The sequence below is a fragment of the Mus musculus genome, chromosome 15 (assembly GCF_000001635.26).
Source record: "Mus musculus strain C57BL/6J chromosome 15, GRCm38.p6 C57BL/6J".
Taxonomy (NCBI): Eukaryota; Metazoa; Chordata; class Mammalia; order Rodentia; family Muridae; genus Mus; species Mus musculus.
Window position 1 is genome coordinate 19,449,936 of NC_000081.6, and position 7,233 is coordinate 19,457,168.

Below are 7,233 nucleotides of genomic sequence, written 5' to 3' on the forward strand. Positions count from 1 at the left end.
CTGACCAAGTAGGTTTTATTCCAGGGATGCAGGGATGGTTTAATATATGAAAATCCATCAATGTAATCCATTATATAAACAAACTCAAAGACAAAAACCACATGATCATCTCATTAGATGCGGAAAAAGCATTCGACAAGATTCAACACCCATTCATGATAAAATTCTTGGAAAGATCAGGAATTCAAGGCCCATACCTAAACATGATAAAAGCAATCTACAGCAAACCAGTAGCCAACATCAAAGTAAATGGTGAGAAGCTGGAAGCAATCCCAATAAAATCAGGGACTAGACAAGGCTGCCCACTTTCTCCCTACCTCTTCAACATAGTACTTGAAGTCCTAGCCAGAGCAATTCGACAACAAAAGGAGATCAAGGGGATACAAATTGGAAAAGATGAAGTCAAAATATCACTTTTTGTAGAAGATATGATAGTATATATAAGGAACCCTAAAAATTCCACCACAGAACTCCTAAACCTAATAAACAGCTTCAATGAAGTAGCTGGATATAAAGTTAACTCAAAGAAGTCAATGGCCTTTCTCTACACAAAGAATAAACAGGCTGAGAAAGGGAAACAACACCCTTCTCAATAGTCACAAATAATATAAAATATCTTGGCGTGACTCTAACTAAGGAAGTGAAAGATCTGTATGATAAAAACTTCAAGTCCCTGAAGAAAGAAATTAAAGAAGATCTCAGAAGATGGAAAGATCTCCCATGCTCATGGATTGGCAGGATCAACATTGTAAAAATGGCTATCTTGCCAAAAGCAATCTACAGATTCAATCCAACCCCATCAAAATTCCAACTCAATTCTTCAATGAATTAGAAAGGGCAATCTGCAAATTCATCTGGAATAACAAAAAACCTAGGATAGCAAAAGCTCTTCTCAAGGATAAAAGTACCTCTGGTGGAATCACCATGCCCGACCTAAAGATGTACTACAGAGCAATTGTGATCAAAACTGCATGGTACTGGTATAGTGACAGACAAGTAGACCAATGGAATAGAATTGAAGACCCAGAAATGAACCCACACACCTATGGTCACTTGATCTTTGACAAGGGAGCTAAAACCATCAAGTGGAAAAAAGACAGCATTTTCAACAAATGGTGCTGGCACAACTGGTTGTTATCATGTAGAAGAATGCGAATCGACCCATTCCTCTCTCCTTGTACTAAGGTTAATTCTAAGTGGATCAAGTAACTTCACATAAAACCAGAGACACTGAAACTTATAGAGGAGAAAGTGGGGAAAAGTCTCGAAGATATGGGCACAGGGAAACAATTCCTGAATAGAACAGCAATGGCATGTGCTTTAAGATCGAGGATTGACAAATGGGACCTCATGAAACTGCAAAGCTTCTGCAAGACAAAAGACACCGTCAATAAGACAAAAAGACAACCAAGAGATTGGGAAAGGATCTTTACCTATCCTAAACCAGATAGAGGACTAATATCCATTATATATAAAGAACTCAAGAGGGTGGACTACAGAAAATCAAATAGCCCCCTTAAAAGATGGGGCTCATAGCTGAACAAAGAATTCTCACCTGAGGAATACCAAAAGGCTGAGAAACACCTGAAAAAATGTTCAACATCCTTAATCATCAGGGAAATGCAAATCAAAACAACCCTGAGATTCCATCTCACACCAGTCAGAATGGCTAAGATCAAAAATTTAGGTGACAGCAGATGCTGGCGAGGATGTGGAGAAAGGGGAACACTCCTCCATTGTTGGTGGGACCGCAAGCTTGTACAACCACTCTGGAAATCAGTCTGGCAGTTCCTCCGAAAATTGGACATAGTATTACCGGAGGATCCAGCAATACCTCTCCTGGACATATATCCAGAAGATGTCCCCACCGGTAAGAAGGACACATGCTCCACTATGTTCATAGCAGCCTTATTTATAATAGCCAGAAGCTGGAAAGAACCCAGATGTCCCTCAACAGAGGAATGTATACAAAAAATGTGGTACATTTACACAATGGAATACTACTCAGTTACTAAAAAGAATGAATTCACGAAATTTTTAGGCAAATGGTTGGACCTGGAGGGCATCATCCTGAGTGAGATAACCCAATCACAAAAGAACTCAAATGAAATGTACTCACTGATTAGTGGATATTAACTGTACTGGCTAGTTTAGTGTCAACTTGACACAGCTGGGGTTATCACAGAGAAAGGAGCTTCAGTTGAGGAAATGCCTCCATGAGATCGAACTCTAAGGCATTTTCTCAATTAATGATCAAGCGGGAAAGGCCCCTTGTGGGTGGGACCATCTCTGGGCTGGTAGTCTTGGGTTCTATAAGAGAGCTGGCTGAGCAAGCCAGGGGAGGGCAAGCCAGTAAAGAACATCCCTCCATGGCCTCTGCATCGGCTCCTGCTTTCTGACCTGCTTGAGTTCCAGTCCTGACTTCCTTGGTGATGAACAGCAGTATGGAAGTGTAAGCCGAATAAACCCTTTCCTCCCCAACTTGCTTCTTGGTCATGATGTTTGTGCAGGAATAGAAACCCTAACTAAGACAAATTGGTACCAGGAGTGGGGTATTCCTGTGACAACATAACCATGTTTTGGGGAGGACTGTGGAAGGACTTTGGAACTTTGGGCTTGAAGATCCATCCGTTGTTAAGAGCTCTGTCAGATGTTGTGTAGGAGCTTGGAAGATAATGTTGAGAACACTGCAGAAGATGGAGGTCTGGTTTGTGAAATTTCAGAGGGAAAATTAAAGACTCTTTTCAGAGCCATTGCTGTTTTGATTGTGAAGATTCTGTAGTTCTGGTTAGCTGGGGCTGAAGAATCAGCTGTGATTAACAAGATACCAGAACTACTAAAGCAAAAACTTTGCATTACTGGGACTATTGATGCTGGTTAGCTGGAGCTAAGAAATTAGCGGTGATTAAGAAGAGACCAGCATCATTGAGGTGACATCTTCTGGGAAGTATTTTCTGAGAGCACAGTGGCTGTGTTCCAGATATAGCCAAAGTTGTACCTTGTGCTGTGGCTGGACTTGGTAATGTGTAAGGGTCACCCAGGGGGTACTGGTTTTGAAGGCATGAAGGAGTTGAGCAGAGCAGCTGAGGCTTGGCACTGTGAGAGGCCATGGAAGGCCATTGGTGAAAGTCCAGCCTCAGTTGCAATTGATGGCCCAGGACTGAAGGGGTCATGCAGTGTTTTGGAGATGCCAGTACCATGAGATGACCACCAAGAGCAGCAGCAGCAGTGGAGTACAGGCATCTGGAGCCTAGAGGATGACGCGTGTGCTACAAAGGGCATGGCTGGAGAAGTGACCCAAGCCCTTGGAGGAGCCCAGAAGATCGTAAGTTGGATCCCAGACATTGGAAGTTGGAGATTGACTTTTGCTTTTGATTGTGACTGTGCCCTGATATTTTCCCTCTTGACGGAAGAAACTGTTTTAGTGGAGCCCACAGTTAAGAGACTTTTAATTGTAAAAAGACTTTGGATTTTAAAAGAGATGGATATTTTAAAGAGATTGAAATTTTAAGAATATGTAAAGACCGTGGGACTTTTAAAGTTATTTAGATCTTGGGGATGAATAAGAATGTAAGGGTTGAGGCTTACTAGTGATGTGTTTGTGTGTCAAGTTGACAAGGGGTCAATTGTACTGGCTAGTTTAGTGTCAACTTGACACAGCTGGGGTTATCACAGAGAAAGGAGCTTCAGTTGAGGAAATGCCTCCATGAGATCGAACTCTAAGGCATTTTCTCAATTAATGATCAAGCGGGAAAGGCCCCTTGTGGGTGGGACCATCTCTGGGCTGGTAGTCTTGGGTTCTATAAGAGAGCTGGCTGAGCAAGCCAGGGGAGGGCAAGCCAGTAAAGAACATCCCTCCATGGCCTCTGCATCGGCTCCTGCTTTCTGACCTGCTTGAGTTCCAGTCCTGACTTCCTTGGTGATGAACAGCAGTATGGAAGTGTAAGCCGAATAAACCCTTTCCTCCCCAACTTGCTTCTTGGTCATGATGTTTGTGCAGGAATAGAAACCCTAACTAAGACATTAAGCCAGAAACTTAGTATAGCGAGATATAAGGTACAATATGTAAAACATATGAAACTGAAGAAGAATGAAGACCAAAGTGTGGACACTTTGCTCATTCTTAGAATTGGAAACAATCACCCATGGAAGGAGTTACAGACACAAAGTTTGGAGCTGAGACAAAAGTATGGTCCATCTAGAGACTGCCATATCCAGGGATCCATCCCATAATTTGCCTCCAAGCGATGACACCATTGCATACACTAGCAAGCCTTTGTTGCAAGGACTGTGATATAGCTGTCCCTTGTGAGACTAGGCCGAGGCCTAGCAAACACAGAAGTGGATGCTCACAGTCAACTATTGGATGGATCACAGGGCCCCCAACGGAGGAGCTAGAGAAAGTATCCAAGGAGCTAAAGAGAGCTGCAACCCTATCAGAGGAACAACATTATGAACTAATCAGTACCCCAGAGCTCTTGACTCTAGCTGCATATGTATCAAAAGATGACCTAGTCGGCCATCACTGGAAAGAGAGGCCCAATGGTCAGGCAAACGTTATATGCCCCAGTACAGGGGAATGCCAGTGCCAAAAAATGGGGAATGGGTGGGTAGGGGAGTGGGGGGGGGGCTTTTGCGATAGCATTGGAAATGTAATTGAAGAAAATACGTAATAAAAAAAAGAAAAAAAAAAGAATTCTTTACAAGGTATTAGTTTACGCAGATGCCCTGGTTCTGCGATTCCCTCTCCCTATAGGTCACAGTGAGCGGGTTTCTTCAGAAGAGCCTGTTGGGCTGAGAGTGCTGAGCCCCAGGGTCAGAAGCAGAACTGGAAAGTCTCCAATACATGCTGCTTCCATGTTTCCAGGCTGGGCAGCAGGGAGGACAGGCCCATTACGTGCCAGGGCTCTCCGTCAGACACCATGGAGGTTTGGTAGGACAGCAGCTGTACACCCGCCTCTGCCAGAAGGCCGATCATAGTGGGCAGCATCACAGGGTTGGAGGGCTGATCCCGGAATATGAGCAGGGGTTGGCCCCTGTGTAGTGGCACCTCTGGTCTGAAGACAGCTCCGTTGAGCATCTGCAGCATTGGTGTGGTGCCCTGGATCAAGCCCACAGCTTGGTAGGGGGCACCTGCCAGGGCCATAGTCAGGAGGCATTCCCCGCTGCCCTGCTCCCCTGGAACACTAGGGTTGTGGGAGGTGGTGACTTTGAGGCCAGCCTCTTTCACCAGTAGCTTAGCGTTCACCAAGTTCACGTCTGCCTAATTAGATGCTTCTCTCGGAAGGCCGAAAATGACTGCAGGGCTCAGGCAGGTCCCAGCATTCTTCAGAGATGTTCCTTGTGTAACCACCTGGATGGTCCCTTTAGGGGAGCCAGCCCAGGCGTGCATCAGCGTGCCCAATGCTTCTGCCAGACCAATTCAAGGCTTGGTGTGTAGAGAGAAGGCAATGGTGAGGGCCTGGGCGTTCACAACACCTGTTAGAGATTTCCCCTTCACCATGTCCACAAACTGGACTGCGATTTCCTCCCCACAGCGGCTCTGGGCTTCCTTGGTGCTGGCACCCAGGTGGGGACAGCTGATGACATTCTCGTGGTCCACTAAGGCCCGGTCCTGTGGTGGCGCTTCTGTAAACACATCCAGTGCAGCCCCAGCACACTGACCAGACTGCAGGGCACGCAGCAGGGCACCTTTATCCACAATGCCTCCTCGAGCACAGTTCACCACACGCATGCCTTTCTTGCACTGAGCAAAGGTGCTGTCATTCAGCAAGCCTGTGGTAGAGGGCAGGAGTGGGGTATGGACAGTTATAAAGTCACAGAGAGGCCAGATCTCCTCCAGAGGCAGCTGCTGAACACCAAAGGAGGCCGCGACTTCAGGAGAGATGATGGGGTCATAGCCTACAGTCTTCATTCCAAAGGACTGAATTCGGGTGACCACCTCTCTTCCGATTCTGCTGAGGCCAAGAATTCCCAGTGTCTTCCCGTTCAGTTCTGTCCCCATGAACTTCTTCCGGTCCCATTTGCCATCTTTTATCGAAGCCGTTGCCTGGGGAATCTGCCTGGCCAGGCACATGATCATCCCACAGGTGAGCTCCGTAGCACTGAGGCTGTTCCCGTTGGGAGTGTCCATGACTAGGATGTCCTTCCTCGTGGCAGCCTCCAGATCCACATTGTCCACGCCTGTGCCAGCCCTGCCCACCACCTGGAGCTTCTCTGCTGCATTGATGACATCAGCAGTGACCTTAGTAGCTGACCGGACAATGAGGCCTTCACAGTCCTGGAGTTCAGCTATCAGCTCCTCCTGGCCAAGTTCTGCTTCTCCACCATCTGCAGCCCTCCATCTTGCAGGATCTTCCGGCAGCAGGTGTCCAGGCTGTCACTGATGAGTATTTTGTGCAGATTTGCGAAGCTCATTGCTAGAGTCAGGCCTTAGAATCAGTTGCTCTAGGTGGGCAGAAGCAGTTAGTTCAGGAAACTGCAGGCAGGGCTGGCTGCCTTTGGATCTCTTATCTCTAATTGGATGTAATGATTGGGCCTCAATGTGAGATGATGGGTTTAATCTTACTGGGACTAGATGTCTCAGGGCAGAGTGATACCGAAGAGGGCATAATGGGGTAAGGGATTTGTAAAGGTCAGACTGGCAGGTGAGGAGGGAGAGGGGATTGTGGTCAGAATGGAAAGTAGATAAATAAATAAATTATGTGAAAAATGAGTTCCATTTCTAAGCTGATATAAAAACATAAATAAAAAGGGTGTAAAACAAGGTTTCAGCAGGCAGCCAGATTTTATTGAAAGCAGAAGTATGAAAACACACATGCACACACACACACACACACACACACACACACACACAGGTATACACACACATGTGCACACACACATTATCACATGCACACACACACATGCACACACACACAAACACACACACACACACACACACACACACACACACAGAGGTACATAGACAGGCATGAGCCTAACTGCACACATGGCCACTCATGCATTCATGAGCCCACAGCAAAGCACACAGTGAATAAGACCTTCCCTATGGGAGAGGTAACCCAGACACTGAGTTTGTCTGACAGAACCAAAGCTTTTGCATATTTGGGAATATGATGGGATTCCTTTCTCTCTCAGAATCACCAAGTATTTGTCCTAGTTGGACTGGAAAATATAAGGAAAGAGATGATTGTCTCCACTACCTAACATCTCTATAGTCAAAAACTCACA

At 45.9% G+C, this 7,233-nt stretch overlaps 1 pseudogene; it reads right to left on the minus strand.

Annotated features, from left to right (window-relative positions):
- Positions 4,692-6,498, minus strand: Gm8341 (predicted gene 8341; annotated as a pseudogene).